General features: G+C 34.2%; 1 pseudogene; it reads right to left on the bottom strand.

Moving 5' to 3' along the window:
• Positions 1 to 233: 233 nt before the first annotated feature.
• On the bottom strand, positions 234 to 1,073 carry LOC120884231 (palmitoyltransferase ZDHHC4 pseudogene; annotated as a pseudogene).
• Between the last annotated feature and the right edge of the window lie 21,866 nt (positions 1,074 to 22,939).

The raw sequence follows: 22,939 nt of genomic DNA, 5'->3' as shown, positions 1-22,939 counted from the left end.
CTTTTTTTCATATATGTATAAAGAGATGTGGTTCACTATATTTAAAAGACAGTGATACTCTGTCCATTTAATTTCTTCTTTTTCTTATCGTATGGGACAGAAGATAGAAAGATCTATTGAAGATAGCCCCAAAGGCCAGGGGAGTGAATGTCCTGGTAGATGTGGGGTCCACCAACTGGGACCAAGCCACAACATGGCAATACTGGCACCAGCTCCAGTTGCAACTGTTCCACTCATTTGTGATCTGGTTGGTGGCTGCCAGGTACAGAGCGAAGAACACCCCCAAGAGACAGCTCAGGACCACGAAAAAGCCCAGCAAAAAGATAATCACTGCAAAGTTCAGGAACAGGTACTAAGTAGGAAAGTCCATGTCCAAAACCCCGGGGGTATTCAAGGTTATCAAGGTAAGTTTCCTGGTATAGATCTGACTCTATCAACAAGCAGATCAGAAATGTGGTACTCACAATGGCCATGGTGGCAGCTGACTTCAATATTAATGAAGAAGAAGAAGTACCCAGTACTCCAGCCTGATTCAGTTGTTCATCCAAACACAGTGATGGTCAAAACAATTTGCAAACAGTTACACACACAACTGTGCTTTGATGGATCTGGTTTCATCAAGTCACAGTTGAGTACCTCATATTTTGGGGAAACATCACTTCATCAAATTCATAAAGTTGAAAATATAGTAATCCATTTGCTTTTGTTATGGAGCCAAGATAGTTTAAACAATTAGGGTGGAGAAGACAGGCTCACGGTCAGCAACTGATAGGACAGAAGAGGGTGATACCAGGAGAACTTCAACTCTTGACAGTAGCCGAATATTTCCCAGGTGTATTCTGTATAAATCATCCCTTGAAAGATCAGGTGCAAGATAATGTTACCTGTCTAACAGGGGCAATGAAGGAATTTTTGCATGGCTCTCTGAAGGCATCCTAGAATTATGCAGGAACATATTTGTGCTCCTTCCTGGATCAGACTTGCAAACAATGGGTTTTCTAGCAGATGCAGATCATAACAACACAAATCAGTTCAAACACCAGGTAGAACAAGAAGAGAACCAGGAAGTTCATCCTGGGAGATATGCTCTTTCAGGAATTCCTCTGAATTCATGGAGAATTAACAGAGAAGATCCACTTGGGCAGCAGTGTGCTCCAGAAACAATAGGCAGCACCCAAGGGCAGGAGACATGGTTTCGCCAGGAGATGGGGTCTGACCCAGGCTCTGCCATCCCTCCAGTCATGCCTCAATGTTCTTCTCTCCTGCACAGGAGAGCAGAATCAATTTGGAAGACAATATGGAGCCAATGAAAATACTTCATCAAAAGATAGATATCATTAAATTTAAGTTTATAAAATAAATAGGACATATCTAGAAAGTGAATTCAAAGAAAACAAAGCCAGAGGTTTTTGTTTTTGTTTTTTTAAAAAAAAGAGCTGAGCAGAATTTTTTTTTTCCATGCTAGATCCAGAAGGGTTGTCATCAGTGGTGGAGAAGAACAAAAGTAGTTTAAAAATCTATGGAAGTAAAATCTATGTGCACTGAATAAATATTTGGGTGAGAGTGGAGAATGTCAGAACAAATGTAAATCTCAAATTTATAGCGTGAATGAACAGGTGGCCCTGTTGACATCAACCTCCATGGAGGTACAGCATCAGGTGGAATTTTAGAATAGATGTGGAGCTCAGTTTTAAATATGTTGCAGGTGTACTTGGGACAAAAGTGAAGATAGCCAGTAGACATATGTATCTATTAGAATAAGTCTAAGATGAAACTACTGTATGATTTTATTATGGATTAGCTATGAGATCTTCCCCAAACGCTCATGTGTGAAACAATACAAGAAGTTCATAGGTAAAATTTTCAGAATAGGAAAAGTTGTTAATCCGTGATAAGTGTAGGCAAACAGACTGTGGCTGGAGGAGATAGGTTACTGGGGATATGACTTTGGTGTCTGCTTTCATCTGCCACAAACTTCTACCATGATGTTCTGTCTGACCTTGGGTGCAGAGCAATGAAGCCGACCATGAATTAAATGTTTAAATCCATGAGCCCCAAATAATTTTTTTCTCCTCTAATTGTTCTTGTCAAGACTTTGAATAGCAATGAAAAAGTTACTAATACAGTATATTTCTTTCTTTAAGGAGTTAGCAAAGGCTCAATAGTCAAGAAAAGAAGAAAGAAAAAATGAGAATAATGAGTGTATGTTAGCACAGAAACTATACTATTATTTTTAACTTAGAAATTTACCAAATCACTAAAAATATTTAACTTCTCAATGCTACCAACAAGGCTATTTCCATTCCACTGTAGGTATCATTTATGTGTGAAAAAATATATTCATGTAAACATATTTCTTCTTCCAGAAACTTAAAAAAAATCATATATATAATATATATAGATTACAGTGTAATTAAGTTAAAATGGATAAAAAAAACATGCTTTCTAAAAGATTTCCATGACTTTCTGATCAATATGGATTACTGGTTTGGGGTAAGAGGAGTTGGGGAAGTGTTGTTCCCTGTTCTGTGATTAGCACCTTCTGTCTTCTGCTCTTCACTGTATGTTAATTTAGCCATTTAGGAAGCTGAGTTCCTTCCAATCTTAGATTACAGGTGTTACTTAGCACATTAACATTCCATGATCACAGATAAAGACCTTGGATTTATCTCCTTTTTTGGAACTATGCATCATTAGGAACATTAGCTTACCACTTTTGACTTTACCTATGATAAGAATTTTGTTAAAACTACCTTGAAATGCTTACCATAAAATATTATGCTGGTAGTATTTGTTTGTTTTAAATAGTAGTTAGAGCTATCATTTATAAAAAGGAAATTGAAAGTCTCTTTATCTAAGTAATTAAGTGAAGTACAAGTTGTTGGATACAACAGACATTTAAACCGTACAAATAAAAGCCTTTCTGGGATGAGTCAATTACTTTTCAAGTTGAATAATTGTTGTAGGTTTTATTGCTATTAATGAGGTTGTTATCAGCTTAGAACTTGAATTTTGATTTTGACTGTGGTTTTAGAAGAAATTTATACCTTTTATAATTTACTTGACTGAATTAATCATTGTGAAAAGAAGCTAAAGTGTTTATCTAATGAGCTACAATAAACAGACTCTGCTATGTATATAGCATTATTATTTTGGTCACAGTATTTAAGGAATAAAATACCGATTATTACAATGAATACAGAAATGATGAATGATTACTTTTATCCATATCATGGATATAAATAGAAAATCTAGGATGAATGGATGGGTAGGTAGTTACAGATGACAATATAAACCAGCAAATGAGAGGATGAATTTATTTCTCAAGACAAGGAGTAGCCTAACCAGGACTTCACAGTGTCTTAACTGGCTAAATACTAGTGTTAATTTTAAGAGTGAAACTATCACTATCCTCAAAGGTATTTTATCTCAACAGACAAAACCAACACACAAAAAATTACAAACAATTTCTGAGGGTGGGGGACTCCTCTTTTCCAATAGTAATTTCATTCTCAATTTAATCAAAAGCTAGAAGATCAGGAAGCCTTCATGTTGTAACAGAATTATCTAGCTCCACCAATTGGGGCATCTTTAGAAAAGCAGGTGAAGATTTAGACCTCAAGAAAATAACCCTGTGATGAGATTTCAGACACAGATTTTAAACACATCTTTTACCAAATGTAGATAGCTCTAATTTTTCCCTGCAAAAACAAAAATGTGATCTCCATTAAAAAAAAATTACAGCATTGATCACTTTTTTACTACTGCAGAATTTAATGTTATGCTAAGTGTAAACACACAATATTTGCTAAATATGGAGGTAAGTTACTTATTGTGTGTGTAGCCAAAAATTCTACAAACCAAATAATTCAACACTAATGGACTTCAAACCAAGCAGGAAGTGAAGACACTTATGAAATGTTTTTGCTGAGAAGTATAGGCTGCTCAGATATCCCAACAGTGGATAACCTTGCCCTCCCAAGGGTATGTATTTATTTTCCATGTTTTTATTTTCAAACTTTTGTCATGTTCACGAGTATGTTGAAAATGTACAAACCTTAGTAGCCTAAGCAGAAGTGCTGCAAATGATGAAGAGTTCAAAGTTATTGAGAGACGATTTATACATTGAACATGTTAGTCATGTGTAGAGCAAAGTTGATCTTCAGACATCTGAGATCACACCCCGTGGTGATGTATCTATCAAAATTACTGATAGGGCCAACATCAATGAACATTCAATATGTATATTGTTTCAAAATTCCATCCTGATTCTATGCACATATGAATAAAAAAATTATATTTAAAGACTTGAAAAATCAATAAAATAAATAAATAAAAAATAAAGACTTGATAGGGCCTCTCAAAACTTAATTTACTGTGTCTTATCATAATTCTTATACTTGAGATGTTTTAAAATCTAATTCTAGAGAAAAATGTATTCATTTTTTCATCATATTTCTTTGGATTTTGAATCTTCCCCCAAAACCCATGTTTCATGGAAGTCTTGGCCTCCATCCTGGCAATGTTGGGATACGGTGGAGACTCTTAAGAGCTGGGGCCTGGTGGGAGGTGTTTAGGTCATTAAGGACAAAGATTGGGAGAGCCTAGTCTCTTTCTCTTTCTCTTCCTGGCCATAAAAAGGAGGTTTTTCTCCACAACCCCCTCTTGCCTTCCCACAGGCCTAAACTAATGAAGCCAAGATATCATAGATGAAACCTCAAAATCGTGTGCCAAAATAAATCTTTTATTTTTATAAGCTACCTCAGGATTTTGTTATAGTAATTGAAAACTTACTAACTCAAACACCAACAATGAGACAAGCCTTAGTCTGAATACAAGAAATACCACCCAAGAGAGAATAATTCAATACTCTCATAGGGCTTATAAATTTTGTGTAATACCCATGTCTACATCACATCTTTTTGTTAGCCAAATTATATTGATATTCATTGGTTTAGATTATAAACATCCCTCAGAGTTTCTTTAATATAACATTTTACTGAATAAACTATAAAGAGAGTAAATTGTCCTCTTCTAATTGGTATGAAATAAATATTTTGTCAGTGATTAAGTAATTATGTTCCTCACAAATAGCCATTATTAAAAAGTTTTTCTCTCACTTCTGATCTAAATATGAATCAAAATTTACTTTTGTACTAAATTTTACTCAAATTAAGTTATAGCATAATTTTCATCGTATGTATAATATCATTAAGTACTCATACATGTAACTGACTACATATATTATTATGCTACTTTTATTAAATATTTGTTCTTAGCTTCTGACTTCAAATTGTTCTTTAAGAGCAAAATCTATTTATAACACATGGCTATAAATCATCCCAGACTCCATCAATTAAGAGACTTTAATTTTAAAAACAGAAGATTTGGGACAAACTTGTCTAATATCTTGTTTTTTACATCTGCAATCATCATTATTTATGAGATAATAATTTTCTACTAAAGATAATTTTCTGAAACATTTTTATAAATAAGTTTAGAGTGGAACATTGCCTCTCTTTAATCCACCAAAAATCATTTTAGCTGGAGTGGAAACTTTGGCAAAAATTGATTGTCACGTAATTGTCAATTATTGTCCATAATTGTAGTTTATTTTATTCTAATTTAATTTATACCATCTTTTATTTTTTCACTTTAAACTTTTCATTCATTTTGGTATTTTTTCTTCTTAGTAGTCAAATTTTAGTAATTATATAAATAACAAATTCAGGTTTCCACAGATGAAATATAGAAGACTTATGTAACACTGATAAGTGAATACTGAATAAAAATGGAAGAAATGTGAATGTCTTCTTTAAACAAAATAATTACTAATGTATAGTGCTGTGTACTTGGCAAAACACCTTTAAAAATAAATGGAAATAAAAGCACTTTTATAAAATTAAAGTGAAAAGAATTCATCCCCAGAAGACCTATGTCAAAATAAATACTAATGGGAGTTCTTCAAACAGAAGAGAAATGATATTAAAAATAAATGTGAAAGAGAGTAAAAGTGCTAAAAAGAGAAGAACAGAAAATATGCCATTTAAGCACTACCCCCCCAAAAAAAACCATTCTTGTGTAGCTATGATGATACCAAACCAGGAAGATTTTTAAGGCAAGAAGCATCACCAGAGATAGTGACTTTTTTTTTTAACTAAAAAGATATAACCCAAAAGAAGATTTTTAAAGTTATAAATTTGTATAAAACTTATGGTGTAACTTCCAAATGTACATATAACAGAGTAACAAAGTAAAAGGGGAAATGGGCAATTCCACAGTAACAGGAATTTAACACACATTTAACACACATTTCTCATAAGTAATAGACCAACCAAAAAAAAAAATTTTAACAAACATATAGAAGATCTGCAAAATAGGTCTAAGAAAATTGATCTCACTGACACATTTGAAGCAGTAAAGCACAAAGTAGAAAAATAATAGGTGCTTTTGAAATTTACGTGGACATTTATCCAAATTTATTGTAATCTGAGCAATAAAACAAGGTCCACAAAATTTAAGTACTATAATTCAGAACCTGTTTTCTGATTACAGTGTGGTTACTCTGGAAAGCAACAATAAAATATGGATCAAATAGGCCAATATTTCTTAAAATTAAGCAAAATGTTTCTAAATAACCCCTCAATAAAAGAAGAAAAACCCAATGTAAATAAGAAACCTTGAATTGAATTTCACAAATATAGGTCTCATATCTATTTTTATGACAATGTAAGGTTTTTGTGATGCTAGCCCTTTAGTATAATTTGAGATCAGGTACTACAATGTCTCCAGCATCACTCTTATTTCTCAGTATTATTGTGTACCTTTTATTGTTCCATATAAATTTTAGTATTGATTTTTTTTCTAGTTCTGTGAAAAATATTATTGGTGTTTTGATGCATATTGCATTGAATCTCTAAAAAACTTTTGGCAATATGGTCATTGTGACGAAATTAATTCTGCCACTAAGAATTTGGAGGTCTTTCCATATTCTAAGGTCTTTTGTGATTTCTTTATTCAGTGCTCAATAATTTTTATTGTAGAGGTCTTCCACCTACTTAAGATTTATTCCTGAGACTACCATGGGAGCCCAGGCGTAGCCCAGATGGCCCACACCAGCTTGAACGGAATCCAGGCTCACAGTAGGCCAGGGTCCTCCCCTCCACCGGCAGGCACCCTCTGGAGCCCAGCCTCAGCACAGGATCACCTCTTCTGACCAGCAGGCTACTGTGGGAGCCCAGGTGCAGCCCAGATCCATCCACACTGACTTGCACAGAACCCATATCTAGGGTAGGTCTGAGTTCATGCAGCCCCCATCCCCACCTGGAAGCCTAAGCCTAACCCACTTCCATCTTAGGACACTGCAGTCATCACCATAGCCTTCCCCATGCAGTAGCCCCTAACATTTTGATGACAGGGCCTAGAAGCAGCTGCATCACAGAACAGGCATCCCAAAGGGAGTGTGAGGCCCATGCTTTTAGCTCCATCTCTGTAAGACGTGGCTCCCATCTTAACTATTAACTCCAGTTACCTCAGCTATTGCCGCCACCACCTTTAGATGCAGTAGCATACACTGAGGGACATCCCGCAGGGTCTGGAAGCCCAACACCAAGGAGAGGTACAGACAATCTTCATGGGTTCCACAAGAATATAGGGAAGAAACTCTAATATCTCAGATCCACACTGCAAGAAAGGAAGACACATAGACAACATGAAGAAAACAAGGGAGCAAAGTTCCCCAAATAAACCAGGATACTACAATAACAGAACCCGTGGGCCGTGAAGTTGATGAAACGTCAGAGAAAGAGTTCAGACTATTCATAATTAAAATGATCTGTGAATTAAAGAATCATCTAAATGAGCAAATGCAGGCAAAATTTGACCACTCCAACAATGAGATAAGATAGCAAACGCAGGTAGCAAAATATTACTTCAAGAGAGATAGAGACTCTGAAAAAACAAAACAAAACAGAAATCCTTGAAATAAAGCATACAATAAATCAAATAAAAAACTCAATAGAAAGCATAACCAACCAACTAGATCACTTCAAAGAAAGATAATGAAGACAAAGTACAGAATTTGGAAAATAAAGTTGATCATACAGTGAAGAAAGTTAGAAACCATGAAGAGAATATCCAAGAATTATGGACAGCAACAAAAGACCAAATCTAAGAGTTATTGGGATAGAGGAAGTTACAGATTTTCAAACCAAAGGAATACACAATCTCTTCAATGAGATAATATCAGAATATTTCCCAAGCATGAAAAACAAATTGTAAAACCAAATACAAGAGGCTTACAGAACACCAAATGTGCAAAATTACAACAGATCTACACCAAGGCATATTATAATGAAAATGCTTAGCATACAGAATAAGGATAGAATCTTAAAAGCCGCAAGAGAGAGAAATCAGATCACATATAAGGAGAGACCAATTCGTATTTTAGTAGATTTTTCATCCCAGATCCTCAAGGCCAGGAGATTGTGGAGCAACATATACCAAGCTCTGAAAGAAAATGGATGCCAACCAAGAATCTCATATCCAGCAAAACTAAGCTTTAGACTGATGAAATAAAAACCTTCTATGATAAACAAAAGTTAAAAGAATTTACAACTAGAAAACTTGCACTACAGAACATCTTAAGCAAAATATTTCAAGAAGAGGAAATAAAATGCATGTGAAAATCAGCAGAGGTATTACTCTAAAGGAAAATCTGATCATAGGAGAAACCAAGTCATGTTAATACCAAAAGTCCAAAGTCAATCAAAAAGGAGAAAGAAGGACACTAAATACTAATGCTCAAGGGGATCATACACCAAAAAGTCTTAACAATTATAAATATATATGCCCCAAACAATGGAGCATCTATATCCATCAAACAAACAATTCTCAAGATTAAGAGTCAAATAGACCACAACACAATAATTTTGGGTGACTTTAACACACATCTTTCATCACTAGATAGATCTTCCAAACAAAAGCTGAACAAAAATACTATAGAACTCAATAATACAATTAATAACTTAGGCTTAACTGACATATATAGAATATTTCACCCTTCAACAAGAGAATACACTTTCTTGTGTGTATATGGTCTATGTTCCTTCTCTAACATAGACCATATACACACAAGCAACTCTTAGAAAATATAAAAAAGTAGAGATACTACCACATTCTATCAGATCATAATGGAATAAAATTAGAAATCAATGATAAAATAAGGAATAAAATACATTCCAACATGTGGAGCTAAATAATATGCTGCTGAATGAACAATGGGTTACAGAAGACATCGAGAAGAGATTTAAAATTTTATAGGTGAATGAGAATGCAAATACAACATATCAAAATCTCTGGGACACTATGAAAGCAGTTCTAAGAGGAAAATAAATTACATGGAGTTCATTCCTTAAAAGAGGAAAAAGTCAACAAATAAATGACTTAACATTATATCTCAAAGCCTAGAAAAAGAAAAAACAAATCAATATCAACAGCAGCAGAAGACAGGAAATAATTAAAATCATACCTGAAATCAATGAAATAGAAACAATTGAAAAAATTCAAAGAATAAAAAGTTAGCCCTTTGAAAAAATAAATAAAATTGACAGACCCTTAGCCATTCTAACAAACAAAAGGAGAGATAAAACTCAAATTACTAACATACATGATGAAAAAGAAATTGTCACAACAGACACTACAGAAATACAGAAGATAATTAGAAATTATTTTGAAAACTTGTAGTCCAATAAAATAGAAAATATCAAAGGCATTGAAAAATTTCTAGAGTCATATAATTTGCCTAAATTGAATTAGGATGATATACACAATTTAAACAGATTAATTTCAAATGACAAAATAGCAGATACCATCAAAAGTCTACAAACCAAGAAAAGTCCAGGACTGGACGGATGTACAGCTGAGTTCTACAAGACCTTAAAGAAAAATTAACACCAATACTCTTCAATTCATTTCAGGAAATATAAAAAGATGGAGCACTTCCAAACTCATTTTATGAGGCCAATATCACTCTGATTCCAAAACCAGGCAAAGACACATCTAAAAATGAAAACTTTAGACTAATGAACATAGATGCAAAAATTCTCAATAAAAAAAATTCTGGAAAATAGAATACAAAAACATATCAAAAAGATTGTGCACCACAATCAAGTGGGATTCATCCCAGGGATACAGGTTGGTTCAACATACGGAGATCAATAAATGTAATTCATCACATCAATAGACTTAAAGATATGAATCATATGATCATCTCAACAGATGCAGAAAAAGCATTTGACAAAATACAGCACCCCTATATGTTCAAAACACTAGAAAAACTAGGGATAAAAGGAATATCTCAACATCATAAAGGCTATTTATGCTATGTTTCAGGCCAACATTATTCTAAATGGAGAAAAATTAAAGTCATTCCCTCTAAAAACTGGAAAAAGACAAGGATGCCCTCTTTCACCACTTCTATTTAACATAGTTCTTGAAATACTGGCCAGAGCAATCAGACAGATGAAAGAAATTAGAGGGATACACATAGAAAAAGAACTCAAATTGGCACTATATGCAGATGATATGATTCTATACCTAGAAGAGCCTAAAAGTTCTACCAGAAAAATTCTAGAACTCGTAAATGAATTCAGCAAAGTAGCAGGATATAAAATCAATACCCACAAATCAAAGGCGTTTCTGTATATCAGTGATAAATCCTCCATAGATAGCCTTTACAATGTTGAGATTATCATATGATGCTTATCTTTAAATCTTCAGAAAAGGAAATAAGGAAAACTACCCTATTTACAATAGCCTGAAAAAAAATTAAATACTTGGGAATCAACTTAATTAAAGAGGTGAATGATCTATATAATGAAAATTACAGAACCCTAAAGAAAGAAACCAAAGAAGATCTTAGAAGATGGAAAGATCTACCTTGCTCTTGGATAGACAGAATTAATATTATCAAAATGACTATACTTCCAAAAGCAATGTACAGATTTAATGCAATTCCAATCAAAATCCCAATGACATTCCTCATAGAAATAGAAAAAGCATCCATGAAATTTATCTGGAAAAATAAGAGACCCAGAATAGCTAAAGCAATCTTTAGCAGGAAGAGTGAAGCAGGTGGCATCACTATACCAGACCTCAAAGAATAGTACAGAGAAATAGTAACAAAAACAGCATGATATTGGCACCAAAACAGACTGATAGACCAATGGTACAGAATAGAGGACACGGAGACTAACCCACAAAATTACAATTATCTTATATTTGACAAAGGTGCCAAAAACATGCTTTGGAGAAAAGATAGCCTCTTCAATAAATGGTGCTGGGAAAACTGGAAATCCATATGCAATAAAATGAGATTAAACCCCTATCTCTCACCATGCACAAAACTCAAAATGGATCAAGGATTTAGGAATAAAACCAAAAAATCCGTGTCTAATAGAATAAAAACTAGGCCCTAATCTTCATCATGTGGGATTAGACCCCAACTTCCTAAATAAGACTCCTTCAGTGCAAGAATTAAAATCAAGATTTAATAAATGGATGTATTCAAACTAAAAAGTTTCTTCTCTACAAAAGAAACAAATCAGTGAGGTGAATAGAGAACCTACATCTTGGGAGCAAATTTTTACCCCTCACACATCAGAGAGAGCACTAATCTCTTGGGTATATAAAGAACTCAAAAATTTAAACACCAAAAAAAAAAACCAAATAACCCAATTAATAAATAGCTCAAGGAACTGAACAGACACATCTCAGAAGATGATATACAATCAACAAATATATGAAAAAATGTTCATCATTGATAGCAACTAGAGAAATCAAAACCACTCTAATTCCAGTCAGAATGGCAGCTATTGTGAATATAACCAATAATAAGTGTTGGCAAGGATGTGGGAAAAAAGGCACACTTATGCACTGCTGCTGGGACTGCAAATTGGTGCATCCAATATCGGAAGCAGTGTGTAGATTACTTTGAAAATTTGGAATGGAACCACCATTTGACCCAGCTATCCCTCTCTGTGGTCTATATCCAAAGGACTTAAAAACAGCATACTATAGGTATACAGCCACATCAATGTTTATAGCAGCACAATTCACAATAGCTAAACTGTGGAACCTAGATCCCTTCAATAGATGAATGGATAAAAAAATGTGGCATATATACACAATGAAATATCATTTTATCAGCAATAAAAGAGAATAAAATCATGGCATTTGCAGGTAAATGGATGGAATTAGAGAAGATAATGCTAAGTGAAGTTAGCCAATCCCCCCAAAACAAATTCTGAATGTTTTCTCTGATATAAGAAAGCTGATTCATAGTGGGGTAGGGAGAGGGAGCATGGGAGAAATAGAGGAAGTCTAGATAAGACAGAGTTGTTGGAGGGAAAGGGAGTGGCCATGGGGTAACTAATGATGGTGGAATGTGATGGTTATTATTATCTAAAGTACATGTATGAAGACATGAATTGGTGTGAATGTACTTTGTATATAATCAGAGATGTGAAAAAGTGTGCTCTATAAGTATAATAAAAATTGTAATGCATTCTGCTGTCATATATAAATAATAAAAAAAGATTTATTCCCAGCTACTTTTCTAGGTTGTTGAGAATGGAATTGTTTCCTTTTTTTATGTATTTTTAAAATTTATATATGACAGCATTATGCATTACAATTCTTATTACATATATAGAGCATAATTTTTCATATCTCTGGTTGTATACACAGTATATTCACACCAATTTGTGTCTCCATACATGTACTTTAGATAGTACTGATCATCACATTCCCTCATCATTAGTTACCCAATGCCCCCTTCCTTCCCTTCCAACCCCTCTGTCTGGAATTGTTTTCTTGATTCCCTTCTAAGTGTATTCATTATTAGAGTAAAAGACTAATGGAATAGAAGATAAAAAAGAAATCCACATAGATACAGTTATCTGATCCTTGAAAAAGGTGACAGAAACATACGTTGCAAAAAAAGATAGTCTTTTAGAAAATGGTGCTGTGAAAACAGGATATCTATATGTAAAAGAATAAAACCAGATCCATATCTCTCACACAAAGTGGTTCAAACTTGGTATTAGAGCAGAAACACTAAATCTATTAAGAAGAAAACATAGGGTCAACACAAAAATATTGGTACATGCATGACTTTATTAATGAGACTTCCAGAACTCAGGCAATAAAACCAAAAATCAGTAAGTGAAATGTCATCAAGTTAAAAGCCTTCTGAACAGCAAAGGAAACAAGATGATGAAGAGAGAGCCAACAGAATGGGAGAATATCTTTGGTAGCTACTTTTCCATTAGGGGATTAATATCCAGAATATATTTTAAAATTCACAAAATGTAACACTCCAAAAACCTAATAACCCAATTCATAAATGGCAAAGGAACTAACTAAACAGACATTTGTCAAAATAATACAAATGACCAACAAATATATGAAAAAATGCTAAACATCGCTAGCAATCAGGAAAATTCAAATCAAAACCACACTGAGATTTCATATCACTCCAATTAAAATGGAAATCATAAAGAACACAAATAACAATGATTGCTGGTGAGGACACTGGAAAATAGGTACACTTTATACATTGTTGGTGGGACAGCAAATGAATACAACCACTTTGGAAGACAGTATGGAAATTCTTTTTATTTATTTATGTTTTTTATTTATTCTAATTGGTTATTCATGACAGTAGAATGAATTTTGACACATCATGCATAAATAGAGTATAACTTCTTATTCTTCTGGTTGTACATGATGTAGAATCTCACCAGTCATGTAATCATACATGTACATAGGGTAATAATCTCTGATTCATTTTACTATCCTTCCTACTCCCATGTCCCTTCTCTCCTTTCACTCCCCTCTGCCTAATCCAGAGTATCTCTATTCTTCCCTAGCCCCCTCTCCTTGTTATAAATTAGCATCTTCATATCAGAGAAAATATTTGACCTTCTTCAAAAGTCTAGAATAGAACCATTATATGACCCAGGTATCCCACTCCTTGGTATTTATCCAAAAGCTCTACAATCAGCATACTATATTACTATGTGCATATGAAAGATTTAGAAGCAAAGTTCACAACCGTCAAGTTATAGAAACACTCTAGGTAACCATCTAACAGTGTACATGTACACAATGGAGTTCTACTCACTCATAGACAAGAATTAAGTTATGTCATTTTCTGGTAAATGGGTGAAAAAAAAATAACACCATGCTAAGTGGAATAAGCCAGATTCAGAAAGTCAAGGATCAAATGTTTTATCTCATATGTAGATGCTATACAGAGAGGACAAAAATGGCATAAAAAAGTAGAGCCTCATGAAAATAAAAAGAAGACCAATAGAGTAGAGAGTAGAATAAGTGGACCAGACAGGGGATAGAAGGGAAGGAAAGGGAAAGTACTAGAATATGAGGTTGATCAAATTATTTAATAGGCATACAAAAATATGACATAAATAAATTCCTTTATTATGTATAATTATGATGTGACAAAAATTAATTTTAAAAAATACATCTTGAAGTATTGAAAAATAGGTAAAATTATATTTTAGAGATAGGTATTACATCACATGCACATGTTAACTAAAAGAAAGTATTTTTTAAAGAAGTTAGAACAATAGCAACAAGTTAATTATGAAAGAAATTAGAAGCAAACACAAGTTGAAATACAAAAATTAAATTAAAATTTGACAAAATGAAAAGGATGCAATAGAAAAACTCAAGGACCAAAGTTGTTTGTATGAAAATAATAAATTTGTTAAGCTCCCAATAAGACTCTGATAAAAGATAGAAAAGAGAAATAAAGAATATCAGGAAGTTTAAAATGGTCTATTGAGTGTGGTTGAAAGAATAGCATTTTCAATAAGTGGTTCCAGGTCAATTATATATCCATGTGAAAAAAACAAACAAATAAAAATGAGCCCACCCCCCTTCCCCAACACCTACACACTAGAATTCTAGCTAGGTTTTAGATCTAATTTTGAAAAATAAAATAACAAAAACTCTGGAAGAAAACATGCGGGTTACGGCTTGAATCTATAATCTATAATAATTGTGTGAATATTCAGTTCAGTGAACAAACAGGACTTTAAAAATAAAGCTTACTTCAAGTTGAAAGCCATCAGAGATCTGCTGTGGAATTAGAAATGAAAAAATAATAAGAGGAGGAAGGGAGGAAGGAAAGAAAGGGAAGGAGGGAGAGGTGGAGGGAGGAAGGAAAAAAGGAAGGAAGGACGGAAAGGGAAGGAGTAAATCACAAAGAGATTCATTCTGAATTCAAAGATTTGGAATAAAACAGTGATAGTATTTGAGAAAAATAAATGTCTAAATATTGATTTTCAATCTTTTCCATTTTGAGTACACTAAGACAGGCACTATACTTCCAACCTACTTATTGATGGAGATCTCTATTCGCAACAAGGAAGAATGAGGCAGAAAGACTCATGGGAACAGGAAAGTCTTTGGGAAAAATAAATAAATAAAACAGAGTATTAATCCAGAAATGCAAGTATCTCTGCTGCTTTCAAAGGACTTACTTCATTTTGGAGATTAGAGGAAGAAGCAAGGTTGACAGTGGATAAGCAAGAGCATTTGCCAATAATCATCCATCAAGAGATATATTTTAAACTATAACGCATTGATATTCAGATACCAAGACTGCTATAGCATTAGTTCCAGAATGCATAGCTGCATCAGGGTGGATAAGGTATGGAGATACAATGTACTATTTCTGATGTTCTAGAATGGTGAGGTTGGATGAGATTTTTTGCATGGGACAGCATTAAATGACATTACGTTTTACTTGTAACAAAAATCTAAAAGTTTAAACATTCCCTTGTCAAAATTATATAAATGAAAATAGATCTCATAGGAAAATGCAAAGGTTTTTAAAGAGTCAAAATAAATTTGCAAAAGAACAGAGTGGATCTTTCACTGATAGAAATCAAGAATTATGTCTGATGCAGAGGCTCATACCTGTAAACCAGTGAAGCTGAGGTAGGAGGATTGCAAGTTCAAAGCCAGGCTCAGCAATTTAGAGAGGCCATAGGTAACTTAGTGAGATCCTGTCCAAAAATTTAAAAAAAAATTAAAAAGAGCTGGGATATGGCTCAGGGATTAAGCATCACTGTGTTCACTTCTCAGTACCAAAAAAGAAAATAAAAATAAAGAACATAAAATTATAGTTACCAAAGCACTGTGATGTTTGCAACAATATATACAAAGACATTGATGAAAGTCTAAAAGTAGACTCATAAATGTATCATGACTTGATTTTTTTACAAATACATAAAGGTAACTTTACTGAAAATAATATCTTTAGAAAAAATGGGAAAAATTGGGATCCACACATAAAACAACAGCAAATAAACAAAAAAACACTTCATAACTTGCACAGCATTAAAAAAAACTCCAGGAAACCATATATCTGTATATAAAGCCAAAAACCATAAAATTTTAGAAGAAAATACTGTTATAACTTTGAGGTAGGAAAGAATACATAAACAGAAAATGTAATCCATTAAAATAAAAAAGGCATTTCATTAAAATTAATAATATCTACCTCTCAAAAACATTGTTAAGAGAAAGAAAAGATGAGCCACAGACTATAAAAATACTTAGGAATCACCTATTAAAAAAATTATGTCCAGTGGGGTTGGAGTGTATCAAGTCCACCTCAGTCCAACTTCATCTTAATAAATTGCAATTGCAATTACCCTATTCCCAGATAAGTGTCCTATTTTCAAGTAAGATCCCATGGTTAAGGATCAACACACCTTTTGGTGAGGACACACACAGTATGGAGATTCCTTGGAAAACTGGGAATAGAACCTCCATTCGACCCAGCTATTCCTCTCCTTGGTCTATACCCAAAGGACTTAAAAACAGTAGGGACACAGCTACATCAATGTTTATAGCAGCACTATTCACAATAGCTAAACTGTGGAACCAACCTCATGCCCTTCAGTAGATGAATGGATTAAAAAAATGTGGCATGTATACACAATGGAATATTACTTAGCAATAAAAGAGAATAAAATCATGGCATTTGCAGATAAATGGATAGAGTTGGAGAAGATAATGCTAAGTGAAGTGAGCCAATCCCCCAAAAAACAAATGCAGAATGTTTTCTCTGAAATAAGGTGACTGACTCATAGAGGGGTAGGGAGGGGGAGCATGGGAGGAATAGACAAATTCTAGATAGGGCAGAGGAGTGGGAGGGGAAGAGAGGGGGCAGGGGGTTAGCAAGGATGTTGGAATGTGATGAACATCATTATCCAAAGTACATGTATGAAGGCATGAATTGGTGAAATGATATGAAAAATTGTGCTCTCTCTGTGTAATAAGTATTGTAATGCATTCCACTGTCACGTATTTAGAAAAAGAATCAATTTAAAAAATTATATTTACATGTGTCAAAACATCAAATGGTACACTCTAACATGTATAGATTGATTTATTTACCAAACCTCCGTAAAACAATTAAGAACTGGGGGAGGGAGACAGTTCTTAGAAGCAAAATACACAATAGTAGTCCCAACTCTAAATCTAATTTAAAAAAAAAAAACACAAAACAATACAAGAATAGTATGTGCATCATCTGGAAGAAATTGAAATTGAAAAAGGACAGTTCATAAGAGAGTGACCCCATTAAAGGCTCCCTCAGGAAGGAGACAAAGCTGTCAGGAAGACACAGAGCATCATGATTTTGTCCATGGGGTGTCCGCGTACATGTGTGGTGCACGACAGGCTTACTGTTTGAAAAATTCTCAGCTAAAAATGGGTCACATACAAGGCCAAGTTTTGAAAGCACATAACAATATTCCATGTGCTCAGATTTTAAAGGTCATGGTAGAGCATGGCAATATGGTTCAACTACATAATACATAACCATGGGTTAATTTATAAAGATTAACATCTGCAGCACAACATATAAATTTCATTTAAAATAAGAAAATAAAAACGGTTGAGTTACAGTTATCATTGACATAATTTTTTGTAAATTTATTAGTACATTTCAGAATTTGACAGAGTAAAATTTTAAAATAGAGTTTTTTACTTAATCAAAATTTCTGATTTTTTTAAGGTAGGGTGCATTCAGAGAATGACAGTGAAATGTGTCATTGAATGTGAATTATTAGGCACAACATGGAAAGATTTAATCAATTATCTGTTACCAAATAATGGAGAAATAACAATAAAAATAGATTAAGTACAGGATTTCAAAGTTATTCAGTTTAAAATGTCTACCAAACATTATCTGGGCATAATTTCTGAGAAATATTTTGTATAACCCAAAGTAAGATATCTCACTTTTAGAAATTACTAGATGTGTTTGTTCTGATTATTATTAGCAAAATTGATCCATTTATAATTTCAAAGTTTTTCTTTTTCCTTCCAAGATCTCTTCTGTTCTAATTTTATATTACTCTTAACATTTTTCTGTGTCTACTTACTTAATGTGGGGTCTGGTAGTTAATTTATGAGTGTGTGATAGCCAGTTGGGCTTAGATCTGACATTACTGAGACTGCAACTACATTTTGAGTCCAGAAGTGATGTGCTGTACATCCTGATCTTATCATTTAGCACAAGATGATGCTCAGAGAGACATGTATTTTTCCATGAATGAAGTAGAGTTCAGTCATCTATACAAGGTCTAATGTAGAGCCAGACTGGGATGGTCACCCAATTAACCTGTGCTGACCACTGCAGCTGGAGTTCAGCTCTAATATTTGCTGGATCTTTGTGGAACATCCTTCTATGTGCCATTCAATATTTTCAGTGGACAAAATTCCCTTAAGGGCTGGGTTAGAAAAATATATTTCATCGTTATCAGTCTTATGAGATTAATTTTTGGTTCATTATTCTTTTCTCTATCCCTAGTTCTCCTAACTTTCAGTAATTGTGAAAGTCAATTTGTTCTACTTCTTATGCATTTACCAATGGAGAACAGTCCTTAGGGGCTCTTTGAAGATTACATTAAATGTAATTATCTGGTCTCAAGTGAGTAAGATCCTAATTACTTTTGAAAGAAGGTTCCTGAATGATATACATTGAACCCACATTCAATTTGTTTTACTCACACAGCAACCCAGGAAAACATTCACTGACAGAAATACAATGTATGGCCTAATTTGGTATGCAATGAATATTTTCAGCAAGTCTAATTCCAACCTCCTAGAGAAAAGACTAATCTTCTTTTGTCACCAACACAATAGGTCAATAACTATATTTATATTTCTCATTTGGCCTCTGCTATGTCTCTTTGAATAAAATCACAAGTATATGATCAACACTTATCATGCATAATTTGGTTTTCAAATGTAATGTTACAATTAATTCATGTATTTCTTAAAGCAAGGACATAAATTACTTGTGTTACTTACATTAATTAAAAAAATCAGGCAGCTGGGTGTGGTAGTCCACAATTGTAATCTCAGTTTGGTGCCTTTTTTTTTAAATCATCTTTACTAGGTACCCAGTACATGTCTGATAAAAAACTCAAAATGTGCATATTTGATGTTACCCTTCTTGACCTAGTTGTCGGGTATCTCTATATTTATTCTTTCTGGTTACCTGATTTGATCTTATACCCAGTCATCACATGTGTGTACATCTGTGTGAGGGCAAATAAAAAACTTTTCCTTCCTAGGCTATTAATCTTACTATATTTTAGTTTCTCTCACTTGGGCAATGTTCTGAATGTGTACTCAGAAACTATAAAACTACACGAGGCTCCTTCAGAATGAATCTTTCCTTTCCCAGTTTCCTAAAGATTTATTTTTTATTCTGAGACAGGATCTCACTTAATTGCTGAGGGTTGTGCTAAATTGCTGAGGTTGGCTCAAACCTGTGATCCTCCTGCCACAGCCTCCAGATTAGGATTACCTGCTAGGATTACAGGCTTGGTCTGCCACAGCCAACTGCCTCTGAAGTATCATTTTTTTAATCAAATAATGTTTTAGTCAGCTTTTTCATTGCGGCTACAACTAAACACCTGACAAGAAAAATTGGAAAGAATGAAAGGTTTATTTGGGGGCTCATGGTTTCAGAAGTCACAATCCATAGACAGAAGGTTCCATTCCCCAGGGGTAGAGGTGAGGCAGGACGTGATGGTAGAAGAGTGTGGTAGAGGGAAACAGCTCACATGAGGATCAGGAAGTGGTGGGGGAGACACCATTAGCTAGATACAAATATATACCCCACAGCCATGTCCCCAATGAATCCTAGCCACACCCCAGCTGCCTCCAGTCACCACTCAGTTAATCCCATCAGGGATTAATTCACTGATCAGGTTAAAGCTATAACTCAATCATTTCTCCTCCAAACCTTCTTGCATTGTCTCACATGTGAGCCTTCAGGGGTCACCACATCTAAACCATAACACTTCACATTTAAAAATTTTGAAATATCAAAACAGTAACGTGGCTTCTTCTGAACATTTCTGAGATTTGGCAACACAATCCACTTTCTATAAGGCAGGAATCTTCCAGCTGTGAACAATGACTGACTCCTGGCAAGTATACATTAGTTTATCACTGATGTTAGCAACTGCTATTTTTCTTTCCTTGACCCACTTCATCTATATATTACTTGCTTCTGCAAGTCTGAGAACGTAGCATTCGATTAACATGCATAAGAAGAGGGTGAGAGGTAAATCCTGAAAGACCTCACACAGAGGAACCCTGGGGCCTAATGAACTGCCTTTACCATCTCTCTCTCTTTTTTCTTTCTACCAATATGGGGCTATGGTTAAATTCAGGGTTGGTTCCTGACAAAATTCCAACATAGTGAAAATTTACTTTCTATTAGCCTATTTTTAATTTATATCCCCATTTGCAACTTATTTCAATTTATGTGTGTGTATATAATGTATGCATATAAATATAAATACATCATGTACATATACTCACATTGTATTTTATGATTTTTTGTTTCTGTGTCCTACTCTTTGAATTATAAAAGACTTTTGAGCTAGCAAAATATATACCGCAACGGAATAAATTAATAAACCTGAAGAAATATGGCAAGAGGGAGAACTGGAGGGGGGCAGTAAATGGGCCCCCTAAGTTGTATAATAACCTCTCTCTACAGTTGACTACCTTGCTATGGGATTAAGTGCTCCCATGATTTAAATATGTGTTTGTGACTAAGTAGGGTTAAGGTAACACAGAGGAAGCATGAGAACAATTTTGTTGATCCTTACGTTGAAATTAGTGGTGGCCAAGTTGTTTACTGAGAAGTCAAGGTCCCTTTCAGAGGTACAAAGGAGTCTGGGATGGTTTGGGCCCTTGAACTTGCCATAGTTCCCTAGAAGTGTCTATATAAGAGAAGATTTAGAATGAGATTAATTTGAAGTTGATTCTGAGAGCAGCATTCTCTTGGTATTGGTGAAGTCAGGAAATTTAGAAAGTCCCGGAAAATGAATTGAAGGATCTGAATCAATTCAGGTTGGAATGCACAGGGGTGGAGCTTGGGCTCAATTGGGCACTGGAGCATCTAGAAGTTATCCAGCTGAATTTATGGTCTAAGAGCTCAGAAGTTGCAAAAAATGGTTAAATAGGAAAGTGTGGCACTCAAATGGGCTGGATTTAGAGGATGAAGATGGGTAGTGAGGCCATGAAAGACAGGGCAAAGGGAAATGTGGGGAAATCAGTAATGTTTAGATGAAAACTGAACCTGCTGGAGTTGACGTGGTGAGACAAGTCCAGCAATTTCTTGCCATCTCCCTCAATCTGTCTCCTTTTAGTTTGTCCCAACATTCATTTGTCCTTACTTGGAATGCTCCTGGGTAAACCTGACCCCTCCCAACCTCACATCTTCCATTAACAGTTCTAAGTGGCAAAGCTTCAATATGCAGGGGCTTCTCAAGAGAAAAATTTTAATGGGATCTTGTTATGCTTTAAATAAGATTTAGCAATCTAAAACAGTTTTGAATTTTCTGTATAGTTTTTGACAGCATTTCTCACTTCATCTTTCCCATTTGAAGGAACAGGGGTGGTAGCTGTAATCTACCTCTGCTTCAGCCCGACCTTCCTTTATTTTCCACAAGGCATATCCTTACCTACGGTGGCTTTTCATGCTCCTCGTCCTGTGTTTTTTCACATGGATTGGTGTTAGAGCATTTGATTTATAGATCCCTGATAAAAGCAAAGTTGAGAAGACATCAGTAAAAGACAATGAGGTTTGAGATCAAGGAGAAAAAAATGCCAAAGTGGTTGATAACAAGCGATGGTAATTCAGAATTTGTTAAATCAGTGTTACTTGCTGCACAAAAGCCACTAAGGGGCATCGGTAAAAAGAAACAGAAAGGAAGAAAAATATTGATGACCATCCTTTATCCAAACCACAACATATTGGGTAAAAATAAACATTTTTATTGGGCAGCATATACATACATATGTCACATATATTCTGGTATTTCATGAAAAAGAGAACGTGAAATATATCTACTATCAAAGGATTTCATTTCTGTGTGTCTTTCCACATGTATTTTCATCCAGAATTTCCATGAGTTAAAATTGAGATTTCTGGTAGTGACCAAACAGGATGACTAGCTCAGGTTATTTAAGAAGTTCACATTAGGAGAACTTTATGAAAATTACTTTTATTTAAATATAGCTTTATTATGGTATATTGTGAACTGGAATAGTAGGAACACGTCATTTGGTATATTTTCAAAAATCTAATCTATCTATTCTTTCATTAATGATTTTTTCTGGTATATAAAATCAAATTTTTCTTTGAGGATTTTTATGAAAGTGTCGTGTAGCATAGTATAGGTTTGGCCAGCTCAAACTTCCTGGATTTTTAAATTGACTATTCCATTTACAAAGGCTGTGATCTTCTAGTTAGTACTATTCCTGTGCCTCAGTTTCCTCATTTGTGAAATAGTAATACTAATAG

This window comes from Ictidomys tridecemlineatus, chromosome 14, assembly GCF_052094955.1.
Source record: "Ictidomys tridecemlineatus isolate mIctTri1 chromosome 14, mIctTri1.hap1, whole genome shotgun sequence".
Classification (NCBI taxonomy): Eukaryota; Metazoa; Chordata; class Mammalia; order Rodentia; family Sciuridae; genus Ictidomys; species Ictidomys tridecemlineatus.
This window is presented reverse-complemented; position numbering and strand designations above follow the sequence as displayed.